Below are 19,471 nucleotides of genomic sequence, written 5' to 3' on the forward strand. Positions count from 1 at the left end.
CAATCCCCACTTCCATTTGCAGCACAGGACTTTTCTTGTGATTTTCTTAATGAAAAGACATCAGTAGGAAAACACCGTGCTGTACAGTGTGATAAGATCTGAAGTGTTTCATTTAAAAGTTGTGTGTGGTGGAGCCTTCTCAGGGACAATTTATGTTAGGAACAGTCACTGTGTGGCAAAGCCAACGTTTCAGTTTTGGCATCTTTGGCTTAATTTTTAGAACTCTTACCATGACTCGAGCAGGGCAAGATGGGCAGTTGAGCAAATGGGAATTCCTCTGCTTTCTCAGTGGTTTCATCCACTGTGCTGTTCATTATGAGAGCTGCTCTCCTTCCATGGCAGGAGATGTAGAAAAACCTCCCTTTTAAAGAAGGGTGGTGAGGGTCTCTGAGTGTTTCAGCCACTTGTTACTTAGGTGAACGCAGAGCACCAGAAGGAAACCTGGACCAAAAAAATGAGTGTCTGTAAGATCAGAGAGGAGACAGGAAGTCTTTCCATCCTTCCAGGCTCCCTTTCAAGACAGGTTGGCAATGTTGCAGTGCTTGAAGGCAAGCATGGTCTTTGAGCTCCATCAACATATTAGGCAGGCAAAATGTCCCGTGACTACCGTGGCTGTTGCTAGCCGAGATGGCAAACCTGCCTTTGGGCAACAAGGCTGGAGACTGGCTGGTGGAGTAGTTGTTTCACAAGGTCTTGGAAACAAATGAATTGGGGGCTAAATTTGGAGACTCATTAGAGAACATCTATTCAGCCAAGGCTGATCTTGTGACCTGGAAAGTTGCCTGTAACTCAGCTCATGTGAATGGGGCTGTGCCACTGACCTGCCCTATGACCTCAGAGAAGTCTCTCTTATGTTCAATTCCTCCGTCTGTAAAATGGGGACAGTGATACAGGGTTGTGAGGGTTTGACTAACTACTGATTGTGAAATGCTTCAAGAAGCTGGATTGAAATGTCAATGTTTCTTTCTTGTAGGGCAGCATTGTGAAGGTTTTGGTGGTGCAGGTCAGGAAGAAGTGAGATCTTATTTAGTGATTCCCACCACCTCTTTCAGGGATGCTCTTACCCACCTTTCTCCTTCTCTTCCTCACTGTGTGGGTGCCATGGAGATCAGCCACAGTTAAGCAAAGCGTAACGAGGTCATGAGTTCTCACATGCCTCTGGGACCAGAATAGTATTAGCCAATACTTCTTCATCTTCCCACATCACCCTTGGCTTCCTTCCACACTTCCTGAAGTTGGACAAGTCAGTAGTCATACAAAGTCCTGAAAAGGTAAAAGCACAAACAGAAAATACGCTTTAAAACAGAGGTTACCTCCATAGACCCATATTTCCCCACTTCTCCTGTAGTAGTGGTGTGCTACATGAGGACAGGGAGTCTGCCAGAGCTCTGGTCAGTACGTTGGATGTTTGCTTAGAGGAAAAGTCTTTTTGTTTACATGGGGAAGAGAGAAGCTTAGAGAAGAAACCTGGCACAGAGCAGTTGGGATTCAGTTAATCTGCTTAGAAATACATTAATCAGAGGATCAGATGCTGTCAACAATTCTCTTTCCCCTCACTCTCTTCCCTCTTTCAGTACCTCTCCCATCACTGCTCCCACTGGGTCCTACTCCTCACCATCCTCCATGTGTCCCTCCTCTGCCCTGCTGTGAAAGTCGGAGAGAGCGTAATGAAGGACAAGGAGATTAAGGCAAAATTAACAAATAAAATATAAATCCTCGATCTAAATGAAAATTAAAAATGGATCTTCAGCTGTTTATTTGCTTCTCTAAAAATAGCCTTGTACCCCAGCCAAACTGAATGTAGCCAGGATTTCCCTGGAAATTTCTGGGGAACATGAGCAGCTCCCAAAAGATGAGAAAATAGTGGAAATAGTGGCTGCCTGCTTCCCCCTTGGTTTCCATCCATCTCCTTCCACTTCCCTGGAGCCTGGAAGAGAAGCTGTGGGGCCACACTGAGAATAGCATCTTGGCCTGTATCAACAATAGTGTGGTGAGCAGGACTAGGGAGGTGATTGCCCCCCTGTACTCGGCACTGGTGTGGCCACACCTTGAGCTCTGTGTTCGGTTTTGGGCCCCTCACTACAAGAAGGACATTGAGGTGCTGGAGCGTGTCCAGAGAAGGGCAACAGAGCTGGGGAAGGGTCTGGAGCACAAGTCTGATGAGGAGTGGCTGAGGGAACTGTTTATTCTTGAAAAAAGGAGGATGAGAGGTGACCTTATTGCTCTCTACAACTACCTGAAAGGAGGTTGTGACAAGGTGGGTGCCAGTCTCTTCTCCCAAGTAAGCAGTGATAGGATTAGAGGAAATGGACTCAAGCTGCACTAGGGGAGGTTTAGCTTGGATATTAGGAAAAATTTCTTCACCAAAAAGGTTGTCAAGCATTGGAACAGGCTGCCCAGGGAAGTGCTGGAGTCCCCATCCCTAGAATTATTTAAAAGACATGTAGATGAGGTCCTTAGAGACATGGTTTAGTGGTGGACTTGCCAGTGTTAGGTTTACAGTTGGACTCAATGATGTTAAAGGTCTTTTCCTACCCAAATGATTCTATGGCATTATCAGGGTGTTATCACAGCAACTAGAGAAAGGACTACTCCAAACCGTCAGCCCTCATTGCCTTCGGCAGGAACTGTGGGTAGTTGGCTTCTGGCTAACATCTCTTGTCTAAAGATGGGTGTCCATAATTGTCAGCAGTCACAACTTAGTGGGTGCTCTAGTTAAAACTGGAACCAGGCAGTTCAGTGTCTCTTTTGTGCAGCCGGGTTAATAATCCACACAGGGACACTACCTGTACTGGGGGCAGAAGCTCTGAAAGAAGGTGTCACTATTAGTGCCGTATTTCTCAGCATCTTGTTCCTTTCTGCCTGGCCTCTGGTGAATTGGAAAGGGAGATCAAAGGTGGCATCCTGTGGCTACCTGGAGCTGAGGTTGAGAACGATTTGGCCGCTCTCTGAGCTCTGTTGTTGTAGAATAAATCTTGTCAGAGGGGTATATGTTCTACATGCACTGTCTTCTTCTAACATTTTTGTTTTATTAATTTTTCAAGAAAAGCACAAGAACAAAAAGCATTGCAGTGAACAAGATACCAGTACCAGCTGGGGGATAAAGAAAGAGATAGCTAGCTACTGCTGTCTGCTCTTAATGCTTGCTTTGCACGCATGATGTTTTAAATTCCTATGTTTTGTTCTCAGATCTGCAGCACTTGGTTTCATTCTCTGTATGAAGGTATAATCATAGGCAATGCAGAACGTGTGGTGTGGCTTACTTAATTTCAAGGGAAATCTTTAACTTCAGGGATCTCCTGCCCTTTGAGCCATTGTTTTAACAGCATTACAGCTGCATTTATTTTGGAGATTTTACAATCCCATGTTAATCCAAATTCCATTGAAGTCACTACACAGACACCCATTGTCTTAAGCTGGGGTTGGTTCAGGTCATTACAAATTATGCTGGGAAAGGATGAAGATGAAAGGAGGAAAGGGGAGGATGAGGAGGAAAGGGGAAGATGAAATAGTATATCAGAGCTGATCTTCTTTTTGTGCTTTCATGGGTGGAGTGAAGTCTGGTTAAGGAAGAAATTGAGATGGGTAAATGTTTTTACAGGAGTTTTTTTTTTTTGTGTGTGTGTGAGGGAGCAGGAGGCATGAGGGAAATACAAGGCTACTGCCTAATGGTGCAGCAGTACTTGCCCCAATAAGAGTGCTTTGGCCAGAGAATTCTCAGTGCATCATCCCTCCCACAGGAAGCTGTGTCCTTGAGCCAGTTCCTCTCCTCTGGTCCCTCATGCTGGACCACTGCACCAAAGAAAAAGTGAGAACCCACCTCTGGTTCTGCTCAATCTGCTTTAGAGGAAACAGTGCCATTTCCTTGTTTTTGTATATACACAAGCAGATGCACTCAGTTCTTTGAGGACTTCTGGACCCCTTTAATGTTGGTGCACTCCATCTCTGCTTGGCATGCCTTCTGTATTCCCCCAGTCACTCTGGTGCACCGTGATCCAGCTGCCTGGTGTCTAAGTGTGGCTGACAGGTCCTACCTGTGCCTTGCAGGTCCTTGGCAGGCCTCTTTTTCCTAACGAATTTATAGTGCTGATCTCATGACCCATACTATAGCATAAAGTCTTGATGCTCTGGGGCAACAGCTTCAAAAGACCAGGACTTGAGCACTGGCCCTGCAATCAACAAGTTGTTACAAGACTTTCCAGAAGGTCATGTCCAGTCTTACGACAGCAAGACAGAAATGCTGAGCTAGCAAGTTCACAAATTCCTGCATCTTGGCTTCCTCCCAGCAAGTGGGAAGTAGAGAGCCAATAAACCTCCTAGAGAAGTGTGCCTTTGACAGTAGCCCCATGTACATTAACTGCTCCTTTGCTCCTGGCCAGGAGCTGGAGCTTTGATACCTACTGGATGAGGTTATAGCACTGAATCAGTGCATTTGGGGATTTTTTCTGCATGAGCAAAGGAGAGTGTGATAGCATTGCTACATCCATTCTGTTCAACATGAGTAAGATCAGAGGGAGGATGTGGTAGCACAAGTCTTGCTGTGAGCTGCTATCAGGAAAGTACACAATGTCCTTTCCAACATGGTGTCCCTGCTGGTTTTAGCATGCTAGGTGGATTAAACCTAGTATGGACACATGTACTCATGCTGTGAATGAGTTTTCCTTTCACTGAGGACAAAGACTTGTGGGTTTGGGGCTAGCCTGTATCTCCAAAATGTTGTGTGGAGTTGGTCCAGTTTTTTCTTCAGCTGTATGCATTGGTGAAAAATGGCTTTTTTAATCAAAGACTGTTTTTCACAGAAGCTTCCATTACATTCTTGTCTTCATTTCATTTTTTTGTATGGAAAATGGTCAGGGTAGGAGCAGGAAGTGGGATAAGTGGGTTTTAATTTTTTTCTGATAGAGCTTTCAATTTTCACTTAGAAGAAAAGGGAGGGAAAAGAGGATGGAAAGAAGTCAAGGGATGAAAGGAAAGGAAACCTTTTTTGTTACTTTTTCATCTAAGTTTGGTGCTGGAAAAGTCTTATTTACCTTTCTCCTTGTTTTCCTCTTCATCCCTTTATTTCTTCTGTTCCTTTCTCATGGTTTCCCTCATCTTAGGCAATCACTTTCACAAGAAAGTAAATAGCTAGAAGTGTTGATATTTGCATGGAAAGTTGGAAAGGAAACTTGCAGGAAAACATAGTGGCTCAGGTAGAAATGTGCCTTGGTATCAGCCCTGCATGCTAAGCTGGTGACCTCTTCTTGAGCTATGAAGCTGGTCACCAGTCTGGCAAGCTGCTGAGCCAAGAGCTGATGGATAAGCTTTGTGCTGGTGTCAGCCTGGTAAACTGAAGCTGGAGAGAGCATCATCCCCAAGCTACTCATGCCTCTGTGTGAGTGGGGAACCTTGAGCAGCAGAGCTGCCCCTTCTCTCTTGAAAGAAGCAGGAGTTTTTTGCCTTTCTCTTTTTCCCTGCATGTGGTGGAAGATGGTGGTCTTCTATCAAGTCTACTGGCTTGATAAGTGAGAAGGATTTAAAATGGGAATGGTGCAAGGCAGGGAGATTTGAGATCTCTTGCCATGCTCCAGTGCTCCTGGAAGAAGGTTTCTTATCCGTGGTTGTTCTCTGCCTGAGACTAGCCACTCTTTTTCCCTTTTCTTAATAGCAGTGGCCTTGCTGAGTCTTGCCTCAAGACCATTTCACCCCATAACTGAGCTACTGGTTGGAATTTGGATTGCAGCAGATTTCAGATAAAAATGTTCAAGGAGGCATCTTTTCCCATGTACCTCCTCCCTGGAGTGTCATGGAGAGAGATGAAGAGTTGTTTGCTACCAACCTCTTCTGCTGTCCAGGGTGTTGCCACTGCTGATGTGGCCACTGACTTCCTTACTCACAGTCAAGATCTAAAATGATATAGTTCAGGCTGATGTGCTCCATCTCCAGGCTCAAAGCTGTAAGTTGATGTGGATGGTGGACAGTCGGTTGCAGGACTGAGAAGGGGGTTGGAAGCACTGGGGAGATTGCACCTCCCAGTGTGGCTACATACCACATATGTACTATTGCTGAGCAAGCTGTAGGTCCCTCGGCCAAAGTGGGCTTCCTACACATCCCAGTTTTTCTGTGGTCTCCTTCACCTCTCCTGGAGCCTGTCCATGCAGTTGAAGCATGTACAAAGATAGAGCTGCAGAGACTTGAGAAGATCTTGGGATATCTTTTCAGGCCAGTGATATGTGGACTGTGGTCTGCAAAACTAAGGTGAGCGCTGTGTAGATAAACTATTTTAAATAGTAGCTTTTACAAACTCATGCAGCTGCTCTCCAAAAATCAGATAGTGGAAAATGGGCCAAACGTTCAGGCACCACTGATCTGGTCTGTGTGCTGCTCAGGCAAAGTACCTGGTTACGTCTCAATCAGCCCTACACCTTACCTTTAAAAGCTGCCTGAGGCGGAGTTTCCACGGTCTCCCCAGAGCAGTTTGTTTCAGAGCTTTGCTGTTGTCATAGCTAGATAGCTAGTCTGAGATCTCACTGCAAATTTTGTTGCTAATAAAGATGATAGGTGGTGAAAAGGGAACTATTTTTCTCATGCAAATTAAAAACATTCTACATTTATCTTTTAGCATTTTTCTATCTATTTTTCTTCTGTTTCTTTTCTGTCCCTTTGATGTATCTTCCTCTCTCTATCTCATTTCCTGCCTTCCTCCACGATGATCACTTTCTCCTTTCACAGGGGGCAGAAAGGAGCACCTGCTGTGTTTTATGGATTCCCACTCAATCCTACCTGATCCCCCATTGTCAGAAAGCTCCTTCCCCTCTGGTACCTTTGTGTCTGGTACAGATGAGTATGGCAGATCCCTGCAGAGGGTTCTGTGCCTTTGGGACACCTCCCAGCCAGCCAGCCAGCACCTCCGACCTCATCTCTCTCCTTTCTTAACCCAAACAGCTCATGCTCAGATGCTAATGTTATCAGTCTCCTAGCATGATGCTGCCTGGAGCTTTCAAATATGTTCATTAATTAAGCCTCCTGGGGTGTATTCCCTGCTGACCACTGTGTATATATGTGGAGCCAGTGGATGGGAGGAGAGGGGAGAGGGCAGGGCTGGGGCTGGAGCATATGCTGTGCATCCTGCTGGTTTGTGGGCTCGCTTTAACAGTTGGTCATTCCTTAAATCCTCAGCCCCCTGCAGAAGTGGAAAGGACCTGGGATGCCTCGGAGGGGAAAAGAGATGCAATTGAATTTGACAGAATTTGCACCATAAATTAAGTGCTGAGTGTTAGTATTTGACACTCCAGCTCCATGGAGCTCTTGGGTAGCCCCTTGCAGAGAAATCTGTCAGAAACCCAAGCATCCAGAAAGCAGGGGGGAAACCATCCTGTCACCTCCTGTTTTTCACTTCTCAGAGGATGCAAAACACCAAATTGGTGCTGCATGGCCTTGTCAGCTCCAGTGAGCACCCCGACTCCATTGCCCTGGGGTAAAAGGTGCTGTCATGGCATGCAGCTTGTGTGCTGCCACTTCCATCCCACATCCCTGTGTTTGGTGTCTCACTGGAGCTGGAGGTATGGCCTGCAAAGTGAGCGCAGGTCTAGGAGACTGAGGAACTCTGTAATGTTGGTGTTGGAGAGGAGATTTGTGAGGGTCACTGACGGGGCTGCAGGTATAAGGTTGAGTGAGTGGTTGCCCAGGGCTCTTCTCTCTCTGCTAGGGAAGTGCTGAGCTGCTAGTTATCATTTTAGATGTAATGGGGATGTGGAGGCAGCAACACCATTCCTCTTGATCAATCAAAAGAAAAAGTATGAACCAAACCCATTTAATTACTTTTAGCCAGGGATGTTCATGTCAAATGACTAATACAAGCTTGTTTTCATTTGTTAGACTTCCACTCTACAAATGTAACTGTATTTTCTTCATCTGTCCTCTGTGGTAATGGATTGCCTCTGCATGTGCTGTCTGAAGCAGTGGTCTTCCAGCCTAGCAGAAGTGCTTTCCTCCACTGCTGTATCTTCCTGCTTCTTAGAGCTTGGGAAAGACTTTAACATTTTATGACAGGAGTGTAGAAATACATATCAGTAGGTCTTACGATAATGAGAGCTGGGTGAGCAGTTGTAAAAAGCTGTTCCTTTGATGAAAGTAATCTCTGGATGGGCAGCAGCCTTGTTCTGGTCTCAGTACAGCGCAGCCTCTCACAATACCACCTTGTCATTAGAGCTGAATTCCTTCCCTGTGGCCTGTGTTTACTGTGAAAGTAAATAGCATCCCTGTGGCACACTCAAATGACAATTCCTTCTGAGCTTCTGTTGTTCTAGGATTTGTCCAGTGTGGTGCTGGTCTTTCTCAAACTCTTGGTTCCTCCTGCTTGGAGACCCCTCTTGTCTTGCTGTATTTTCCTTTAGCTGTTCCACATCCTGCTTACAGATAATCAAAATATCTGTGGAGATACAGAGCTTTTGCAGAGGCTTCCAGTGGGCAGTTTTTCCATCTCTCTCTGTGGGGTATGTGTTTCAAGCCATGTTGATTTAACTCCATTGTCTCTCTCTGGCTGACCATCAAGTGTATACAGCTGAGTTTATCCCTCTCTGCTTTTCAATAAATGTTTTCCCCAGGATCATATTCTAGTTTACAATCTGTTGCTTTGAGTATTTACGACTTTCAGCCCACATGTACACCTCAGGATATGGTTTCTGCTCCTTCCATCAGTCTCTCTGCTTATTTACCCACCTTCCATCAGTACCACACGCCCAAGCAGCATGGAGCACTGGGGGGGTATGGGGGTGGGTATTGCCCCAGTTCACAGCCAGGCAAATGGAGGCAGGGAGTGAGGCTGCAGTCAGATCATAGAATCATTAAGGTTGGATAAGAACTCCAGTATCATCAAGTCCAACTGTTAAACTAACAGCACCATGCCCACTAAACCATGTCCTGAAGTGTCATGTCTACATGTTTCTTGAACCCCTCCAGGGTGGGTGCCTCCACCACTTCCCTGGGCAGCCTGTTCCAATGCTTGACCACTCTTTCAGTAAATAAATTTTTCCTAATATCCAATCCAAACCTCTCCTGGCACAACTTGAGGCCATGACCTCTAATCCTATCACTGGTTACTTGAGAGAAGAGACCGACACCCACCTCACTACACCCTCCTTTCAGGCAGTTGTAAAGGGTGATAAGGTCTCCCCTCAGCCTCTTTTTCTCCAGACTAAACAACCCCAGTTTCCTCAGATGCTCCTCAGAAGACTTGTTCTCCAGACCCTCTACTAGCTTCGTTGCCCTGCTTTGGACACACACCAACAACTTGATGCTAGTCACGTGTACTGCCCTGACTGCTGCTGAGGTGGGTAGAGAGGTCAGAGGCTATCCCTGCTTCCCTTCCCCTGCCGGAGGTTGTCCTCAGTTCAGGTTGACAGCATGGCTGCCTGCATTCTTGTTCTTTAACCTGATCTTCTCAGCGTGACCTACAGTAGAAAAAAAATTTTCTCTTACCAGCTAAAGAGGATCTTTTTGCCAGAGCTGTGTGGGAGAGCTGTTACACAAGCAGTTATGCTGGCAGATCTGAGTGGGAAAGGGTGGGATGAGGAGTAGGAGGAAAGCTTACCTGCACCTCTGGGGACACCCAACCAGAGGAGCAGACATGGCCTCAGCACAAGCAACTAACACCTCCTCTTCCAGTAAATCCAAACTGCGGAGGATTCAAACCCACACACATATTTCTTAGCGGCAAACCAGGCCTTGCTGCAGTAAATTTTAGCCTAAGACAAACTTTAGAATTGTGTGTCTTAGCTGATTTTTATGAAGTTCAAGAAGTAGCCTGCAACCTCTGGAAGGTCTGTGCACCAGAGGCTGGAAACCCCTCCTCTAGCCAAAACCATCTTCATGTTTATATGAGTGTGTGCAGCGGTCTCTCCCTCATGTTGTTGTCTTTGAACAGGGGAGAGCTGGTGTGAGCACTCACAGAAGGCAAGGAAACCAGGTCGGGTGAATACTGTCAAAGCAAATTCAGGCTTATTATTCAAACAGATGTTCATGAATATATTTTGCTATATTTGCAGAGTCTTAATTGTAACCTGACTTCATGGGAATGTGAGTTTAAAAGTAGAAGACTGACTTTATTAAAGGAGAGACGATCTTGGAGATGAACTACCAAGCTGAGCTCTGGAGAGTAAGGGTTTGTGTCTAGCTCTGCACAACCATGGGCAAGTCACCTGGGCTTATTGCTCCTTGCCTCCCCTAGGTCCCAGGGGTGCTCAGATCCTGCTGGGGGAACACATCTGTGTCCTTAGCTGGACTGCTTGTGTGCTGGATTGCATATTCATTCATAGTTGTCACTTTCTTTACTTTCCACTCTTGGCAAGTATAGTGGAGATTTTCTACCTTTTTTCCCTTCTGCCTGTCACTCCTCTGTCTCTGAGACAAGGGCTCTTCTCCACCCCTCCTCTGTTTTCTTAGCTTCCATGGAAAGCTGTCAAAACCTTTCTTAGTGGGGCCTCTCCTGCAAAGCCAGGTCTCTGTGAAGTTTTGGTGATAGAATGACTTTACTGCCTGGTGAACAAGAGGAGAATCTGGGAAAGAAGCCAAAGCGTGATTCTACTACAGTGATTATTATTATCATCACTATTAGCAAATACGACAGGAAAAGTTACAATAAACAAGGGAGCGAGAAGCGTGATTTGTTTCTGTTTAATCTTTTCTGCATGTTTTTTTCTTTTCTTTCTTTTCCTTCCTGATGACAAGTACCACTTTAAAGCTAGGGACAGATTGCATTTTTTTTGCCTGGAGTCTGGTGACATCGGGGTTGCCCGTTGCGTGATGCAGCGCAGCGTATTTGGTCTCCCACAGTGCCTTTTGCATAGCAGGCAGCCGTCTCAACTGCAGATGAGAGGTCATCTCCTCCGATGGTATCTGGAGGGTCAGAGAGGCATCAGCACATCCCCAAGGGGGTCACCCCCTTCCAAAAGTTGTGCTTGTTGCCCGTGCACCTTCCTTGCCCAGGAAATGCGTAGGCAGGGCTCTTGCCTTGGATGGCACAGTGCTTCATCTGGCACAGACCCAGCTGGCTGCAGGTGAGGGTGGCCTCCTGGGGATGGTCTCAGGTGGAGGACTTGGAAAGAAAGAAACCTGTGAGTACAGGAAAGGGGGTAGGGGAGAGGCTGCTTCTTGATGGTAACGGCTAGAGCAACTGTGCTGAGGTGGCTGTTAAAATCATTGATGCTTAAAAAGAAAGTTTTACCCCTTATGGTAAATGACGTGGTACCACAGACTATAGAGATGGAAACCCCCTGCTCAGCCTACTGCAGCTGGTAAGAGAGCAAATGGCTCCAAAAATACTTGTAAAATCCACAACACCTTTGCACATGCTGCCTGGTCCCTTGGTCCCCATTAGCCAGGCAAACAAAAAGGGAGCATAATAGTGAAATTGAGGGCTCAGCCTTATGCTGTGTTTCTATATGAGAACCTTCTTAGCAAAGTGGCACAGGGCAGTTTGGGAACAATTATTCCTTCCACGATGCAAAATATTTCAATAAATCCTCTGAAAAATGTTCTCTGCCACAGTGAGTTGTGGCAACCCACAGAGTTTGTGGGCACAAAGAGTTCTTTCCTTGGGGCTGTGCATCCCATATCACTTTGTTAAAACTGGGTGTGTTTGCAGGCACCAGCAAACTCAACACTGCAGAATTTGGTGTGAGACCTCCCCAGCATTGCCAAGGCAATCAGACAAAGGTTGAGGCCAGTGATGTTTTTGATGCCTGTGGATAGGATCTAGTTTCAAAAAGGCATAACTGGGCAGGTTGAGTCAAGCTGTGACCTTGCACCACTGCTAACCCTTGCTGAACAGGAGAGTACTCTTTGGAAATGTGCCTCTTGGACCCACTGGCTCCAGGTTTGCTCCCCAGGACCAAAGGGTGAGTGGCAGTACTCTGAAACGGGACCCAGAGACCTCCAGAGTGAGCCTTTCTTAGCTCTTGGGAACCACAGCAAGGTTTCTATGAGCTTCAAGGATAAATTGAGAAGAACGGTGAGTACCTGCTCTTGGCTTCAAAAGGGAAAAGTTTGGAGAGACTTCTTTATGCAGAGTAGCACTGATCTGAGCTTTTAATAATGCAATGGACTTGTAAGTGTTCCAAACTGTGAGATTTTTGAATGAATTTTTAATCCAGGGTTTAACATTAAAGATTAACGTGCATTTCAAATTTCTAAAAGGGAATTTACCCCTGAAAGACTAAGACTTCCTTCAGTGGCTTCTTATGGTTTTGTCCAATTTTACTTCCCCATCCACCTCCCCTACCAGGGTGCATTAAAACAAGAAACAAAGGAAAAGGAAAACCCAGCATCCAGGCTGTGCTTGGGGAATTTTTGACTTGTTGTTAAACTAGTGACCAATTGGGCTCTTTCATACTAATGCTGCTCTGCGTGCTCTTAGACTTGGCAGAAGTGACAACATCTGTGTGAAAAACTAAGCCAGCTGTGCAGAAAAAAATCTTAGCTCAGAGCAGTTGTGTACTTTGCTGCTTGGGCATCAGCAGCTTCTTGCATCTGTTATGGAGGGAAAACTTACAAAGTGTTTTCCTGAGACTCTAACTCTAAAAGACAAGGGAAGCTTGTAGAAGCTTTATGTCTGCAAACGTTAGAGGCTCTTGTAAAAGAGAATTTAGGACATCAGGGAAGAGAAAAAGAGAGGGCAAGCATAAAATCAGACAGCATTGTGAGGCTTGGTCATCCAGGGTTAACTCTCAGGACTTGGTGTTCAGAAAAGAAGGTGGGAAGAAGGGAGACGTTGTAATGTGCAATAACAGCAGCAGCTGCCTTCACAAAGCCTCTTTCCTGTGTTTCAAGCATGTTATGATGATACTCTGTTTTTTGAAAACCTCCTTGAGAGGTTTGCGGCATTTTGTGAGCATCTGACAGTTCCTTGAGGGTGCTGCCATGTGTGTCCCAGCCTGGCACGCTTTGAACCAGGGCCCCTTGCAGAAGCATTTGCTCTTACAATCACGTTGGCCTCCAACAGAGCTGAACATAGCAAACCTTCTTGGTAATTTTTTTTCTCCATGATAAGAAATGTGTGTGTTAATTTGAAATCAATACTAATACTTGGCACAGTGGTGGAAAGTGTGATTAATAGGCAGAGCAAGGCCCATGAATCAGGTGCTGAAGTCCTGTTCTTGTCTCACCATCGACCTGCTGCGTGGTGTGTAGGTGAGTTACACCCTCTGTCCATCTTGTTTTTCCTCACTGCAAAATGGAGATGCTCTGCACTGCCCCAGTACCATACCTGCTAGCATATTTTAGAGTTGCTGGTGTGACTTTGTGCACTTGAACTTTTTCCAGCATGATGCTGGCTACCCGTCTAGAGAGCAGGAAGGCTAGGACCAGCTGGTGATGAGGATGCTCAGCTCAACGTTTGGGACAAGTCAGGCCCAGTAATCTCAGTCTGGACACTTAGAACTGCAAATGCCTCCACCCTGGGTACATTGTGAGCAGAGAGAACCTCCCAGCATTAGGACTTGTTTCCTTTTGCGCCCTGTGCTGGCATGTATCTGCACGTCAAACAGGTGTGCAGCAGACTTTGCATTAATCTGGCTGCACATATTTTATGTATTGGTCCTGCTTCCATCATGCAATAGAGGGAATGATTATCCCAAATAGCTGGAGTGTGAGGGTTTGATTTATAGCCAGCAGCATTTGCAGCAAAGCTTTGAGTTTTGGGGTAGGGAGGTAGGGAAGGCAGAGCTCCCTGAGGACAGGGTGCAACTCTCATTCAAGGAAAGGACAGCAAAGTGCTTAAAATAGATGTGTTCTTGTGGCTCATGTGTGGAAGCGTCTGTGCCTGGCACTGGCCACTTGAGCACCATCAGGACCAAATTTCACATGGAAACACCTAAAGCTCCTGAACTCTGGGTGTTCCCATGAGAAGACTGGGCTGGAGTTGTTCATAGCTAAATTACAGAATCATAGAATGGTTTGGGTTGGAAGGGACCTTAAAGCTCATCCAGTTCCAACCCCCTGCCATCAGCAGGGACACCTTCCACTAGACCAGGTTGCTCAAAGCCTCATCCAACCTGGCCTTGAACGCTTCCAGGGAGGGGGCAGCCACAGCTTCTCTGGGCAACCTGTGCCAGTGTCTCACCACCCTCGCAGGAAACAATTTCTTCCCAATATCTAATCTAAATCTACCCTCTTCCAGTTTAAAGCCATTATGCCTCATCTTATCACTATGTGCCCTTGAAAAATCCCTCCCTAGCCTTCCAGTAGGCCCATTCAGGTACTGGAAGGCCACTAGAAGGTCTCCCCAGAGCCTTCTCTTCTCCAGGCTGAACAGACCCAACTCTCTCAGCCTGTCCTCATAGGAGAGATGCTCCAGCCCCCTGATCATCATCGTGACCCTCCTCTGGACTTGTTCCAGTAGGCCCATGTCCTTCTTATGTTGGGGGCCCCAGAACTGGACACAGCATTCCAGCTGGGATCTCACAAGAGCAGAGTAGAGGAGCAGAATTCCCTCCCTTAACCTGCTGCCCACACTTCTCTTCATGCAGCCCAGGATATGGTTGGCCTTCTGGGCGCACATTGCCGGCTCGTGGTAATGAACTTGTTATCTGTTCCAGGGAAGTCCTAATGTGTCCTCTGTGATTCGTTTCACATCACAGTAAGAGTCCAGATTTTTTAGTGGATGGAACAAAAATCAGGGGAAATTTCCACTGAGAAAAGACACTGTTCACATGATGTTGAACTGCCATAGTGTATTAAGTCTGTGTGTGTGTATAACACTGTACTGTTACTGAATGAAATGATATAAAGTCAGAATTTATGCAATTTATAAATATATGGCAAAAGTTTAAATGGATTGAAATAAAGGGTTTTTACCTTATTGAACTGAAGTGTGCCAGTATTGCCATAATTAAACGGGAAGGCTGAAGCAATTCATTTTGACTTCACTGACCGAAAATGTCATCAAAGTTGATATTCTTACAACCTATTTTGATTTTAATGAAAACTCTTTTTTTTTTTTTTTTTTCCCCCAGTGGAAAATTGTCCTTTTACAACCTCCTTCAGACAGCTCAACTCATATTCTGAAACATTCAATTACTGACCTGACATTTGCCAGATCAGAAGACAAATTTGGGTTTTCCTTTCTTTTCCATTTAAATGAAAAAGAGCCTGCCTTTTTTATTTCTTTTCTGTTTGTTTGGTTTTAATAATTTTATATCCAAAGTAATTTGGGATTAACAAAACTTAAGATCTGAAAGTCTAATGTCTTTGAACATCCCCATGAAAGCCAGTTTCAATCTGACTGCTTTTGGAGACTGAAAATAATGCTTTTATCAAGCTTGTTTTGAGTATTATATATGAGATGGAAGTTTCACTGTGATTGTGCATGTTCTCATTTAAAGGCTCTCTCTCTTACTAGCAGGGCACAGGAGTTTTGTTATCAAAATGGATGCAAATGTGATTAGACCTTTAAGCCCCAATTTGGCGAGATACTTAAACATGTGCTTAATTTTTAAATATCAAGTGTATTTCCAGTGACTTAACTGCCTTTAGTGGAACTGCTAAGACATGTCAAATCGGTCCAGGCATTAGTGTCTGACCAAGTGGCCCCAGATCTGTGTGGACACTTTGCTGGCCATGCAGACAGCAGTGTAGGTGAGGTAGGACTCACAGCTGAGACACAGAGCAGGGAAGTTTTTAGAGGAGCTCAAAGGCACAGTGAACACCAAAGAACATCTGCCAAATATCCTCTCCTTTGCAAAGCTTGTGTACTCCATAGGATGAGAGCATTTCATACAGAAGATACAAAACTAGTGTGGAAAGCACATAGCCAATTTGTTGGCACTTTCTCAGCGGGTTGCTGGACCAGTTTCCTAAGGGATCTGATACTTATCCTGGTGACAGTCCTTCCAGACTTCTAGGAGAGTGGGATCAGTCTATAAATGAAAGGTTTTTTTTCTCAGAAATGGCTAATTTCTGTTACCTCAGGGGCTGCTTTTATTTTAAATTATTAAATTTTATTTTATTTTGTCTTAGGCACCCTTTTGTTGAGGGACCAGCCCATCATAACCCACCATGGACCATCATAACCAACTATGGGGTGATGATGGTGCTGAAATATCCTGGTAATGGGGGAAGGCAGGTAAGGTGGGTACCCCAGGAAGCATTGAGGAAGTTCCCCTTCATTTGGCTTGGAGATGTGGGTCCATGGCTTGGGGAGTTATTTCATACTCCCGGGACCCACTGTTGATGGTCTCTTGTACTTCCTTAATCCCAATCCCTGGTCCCACAGTGCTACTGCAACCCCGCATTCCCTTCCCCAACCCATCCCTCCTGGGGCTCAGCACCTCTCCAGCCTGATCCAGGTCTGTCCCAGCCTTGGCTCTCCTCCTTCCAGGGGAGCTTTCTCACACAGGAAGTCCCAGCTCCTTGGAGCCCTCGGTGGTGACCCAAACCCTGCTGTGGCCTCAGAGGCTTTGTGTCATACATGCAATCCTGCGTGCATGGATGCGCTCCTGTTTGTGGTGTAGCCCATCAACATCTGAGTGAGTGGATGCATTGTGCATGCATCGTGTCCCTGTTATCTTGCTGCCTTATCATTTCTGGAAGATGCAGCAGCACCAACAAACCTTGGGTTTCACATGGCCACCTGAGATTCCTGGATGACACCCAGAGGATGTCAGTGGTGTCTGCAGGGAAAGTGCCATGCAGCAATGTGTCCATGCATCTTCACCTTGTGATTAGTGCCTAATAGGTGAGGTGCTGTCCCTTTTCTGTCCCTCACCCTCTGCTCTTCTCCTTTTGGGGGAGCATGGACATAACTCTTGGTGCTTTGAGTAACAGTAGTTGAACCGTAGTTGGACTGTAGGTTGGGACTATTTGCACTGGAGTTAGACCTAATGATGGTTGTGTCAGGGTAGATGAAAAAACCACTCAGGTGCAAGTTTGCAGTCTGTGTTTCAATGGCATTTTTCCCGTAGTGGGGGAAGGAGGTGGAGGGATATGCTGAATGCCTATCTTGATGCATTCTGGGTTAAAGTCACTGATGAGCTGGTTCTCCTTCCCCCATCCCCACCTCTTTTCCCATGTAGCTGCACCCCGTGCTCCTGCCTCTTCCCACGACACCCAATTCATATATTTCAGCCTCCCCACCCATTCATCCTGCCTCCCCCTGTGCCAGCTCCCCTTACTGGGCTTTAATCTTATTCCTTATGGGCTCTGTCCTTCCCACTCAATATACCATTGAACGTATTTAAACCTCGAGCTGTTTTCCCTTATTAAGCAGTTTATCACTATGTTGTGCCTTTTTTTTTTTTTTAACCAGGAGAGAAGGGAGAAATTTATTCTTTTGACCATAAATCATTTACAAAGCTGCTGGGCCATTAATGTATATTTTATGGCTCGGCAAACAGAAAATAGGAGTGAGTGTCTTAGTAGAGCTTTGTCGACCTGTTTTAATTTCAGCTTCCTAACCCTGACTCTATGTTCTCCAGTCTTGGGAGCAGATACACATCTCTTGCAGAGGCACCAGTGGATACCTTCTCCCGAAGGAGGGCACTTTGCTGTGTCAGCAATGTCACATGCTGTTGCCAGCACGTGGCACTGGTCTACAGCACGACATGTCTCTGCTGACTGGGTTGTGCTGGTACAATATTAGCAGAGAAATGGGATGGGTGGGGGAACTCAGGGCTGTTTTTAATTTTAGATCCTGGGAAGAGCTCTAATTAGACTCCTGCTCTGTAGTAAGCAAGTTACATACAGGTCTCATCTAATCCCATGCAGCCTCATCCTGTACGTTGCATGTTGTGGGCTCAGCTGGCCTCAGGTGTGGTTATAGATATCACTGGGGATGCTTGAGGATGCTTTCAGAGACAGTGACTGGCCATGGTGGTGCTTTCCAAATGTTAAGAGCTGGCTCCTGCGAGGTTTTGCAACCTGCTTCAGGAAAATGAAACCAAAATATACGTTTGTTGCTCACAGTCAACTCTGTGCCTTTTCCCTCTTTTAGGAAACATGGGTAAAAATCTTTTCTGTAAAAGATGCATTTTTCTTTCTGATGTGCCGTGACAAGCAGTGAGATAATTAAGAGGAGGGATGTGGCATTCGAGCTAGATGAAAAGGAAAGTCTGCAGCTCTGAGCTGTTGTTGCAGGTTCTTTGCAAACTCAAGCTGAGCTTCCTGCCTTAAATGTGCTTGTATGAACATTTGTCCAGCTTTCATTCCCAAGTCACTTCAGCTAAAGTAACAGGCCATGGTCATTTAAAGTGTTCCCACCCCTCGTCATTCATTGCTGTTGGATGATGCCTCCACTGTAGCAGTGAGCAGAACAGGGCAGCATGTCTGCAATGTAACTTTTCCCCTTCTCAGCAAAGCAAGTCAACTTATCCTTACATCTTCCTCAGCAGGTTATGCTATTTAATGCCTGGCTGTGAGATGGAGGCACAGCTTCCTTTCTGCTTTTGCTGCTTTTAGGGTAACAAACTTGTGCTGAGTGACCAGGCAAACAGCAGAGGATGGCAACATTTTAGGCTTAACAGGATTCCCCAGAGTTCATCTATCACAAGACTAGGGGTGAAGGTGGAAGGACTGTGTTTGCCAGTCTCAGCTTTGTAGAAGACAAAGAATAAGGAAACATCTTTCTGTTCACAGCTAGACTTTCACTTTCCTCTTTGCCTGTGCCTGTGATTTGGAAAATGATGTTCCAAGCATCTCTGGAGGACCTTAGGATGGAAGGAAATTACTAGCACCCTGTTGCAAAGACACATCGTCCTGTTTGTACTTTGGGTATGCTGCCTCATTGTGGCCTTCAGCCATTTTCTGTAGACAGATTGCATGCTCCTGATTTGCCTATCTGATTCCTGGAGGAATGAGTCACTGGTGACTCCAATGCTGGGCACAGCCAGGAATGGGCAAAATTGGCACCTAATGTTCCCACAAAGTGGGCTGAATTAAGCTTATCCACCACTCCCCCTCTTTCAGTTCAGGGGAGCAATGAGCAGGCACTTGAGTGAGTTCCTCATCCTCTCTGGGTCCCCTTTGGTGTTGCTCATCTGCTAAAGCAAACCTCAGTAGTGCAGCTGCTCCTTGAATCCTCTGCAAATGCTGTGAATTCAAGGACTGCCAGCTCAGATCGCAGCACTCTCTGTTTCCAGCCAATGCCGCGTGCATTGGCGGGGAGTGTTAAACCTTCCATAATGTACCTAATTGTGCAACCCTATACCATGGAAAGGGATTAACACATGCCCCAGAGCACACCAATTGATTAGTTTTATCCTAGCTAATGTTATTGTAGATGCTATTTTTGTTCCTATCAATGTCCCTTCCTATTTCTATAATCTTGCTATAATACAATGCAGTTGTTTTTTTGTCGCTAACTTGCATGCATGCTGCATCCAAGGCAGCAGAGATGCAAGGCAACCATCCCAGCTAACAGGAGCTGTGAAGAAGGCAGCTCTCCTGACAGCTCCAGCCAGGCTGGATAGAGACATGGAAGAGAAGCCAGTACCGTGAGCAC

At 45.9% G+C, this 19,471-nt stretch overlaps 1 protein-coding gene across 1 annotated transcript in view; it reads left to right on the forward strand.

The window, feature by feature from the left end:
- Positions 1–17,874: 17,874 nt before the first annotated feature.
- LOC104525988 (immunoglobulin superfamily member 11) overlaps positions 17,875–19,471 on the forward strand; it is a 14,897-nt gene continuing 13,300 nt past the window's right edge. Inside the window, 1 exon segment of the mRNA XM_010169297.2 lies at positions 17,875–17,882. The gene's annotated coding sequence lies outside the window, so the exon portion shown is untranslated.

This window comes from Antrostomus carolinensis, unplaced genomic scaffold (genome assembly GCF_000700745.2).
Source record: "Antrostomus carolinensis isolate BGI_N321 unplaced genomic scaffold, ASM70074v2 scaffold3836, whole genome shotgun sequence".
NCBI classification, from domain to species: domain Eukaryota; kingdom Metazoa; phylum Chordata; class Aves; order Caprimulgiformes; family Caprimulgidae; genus Antrostomus; species Antrostomus carolinensis.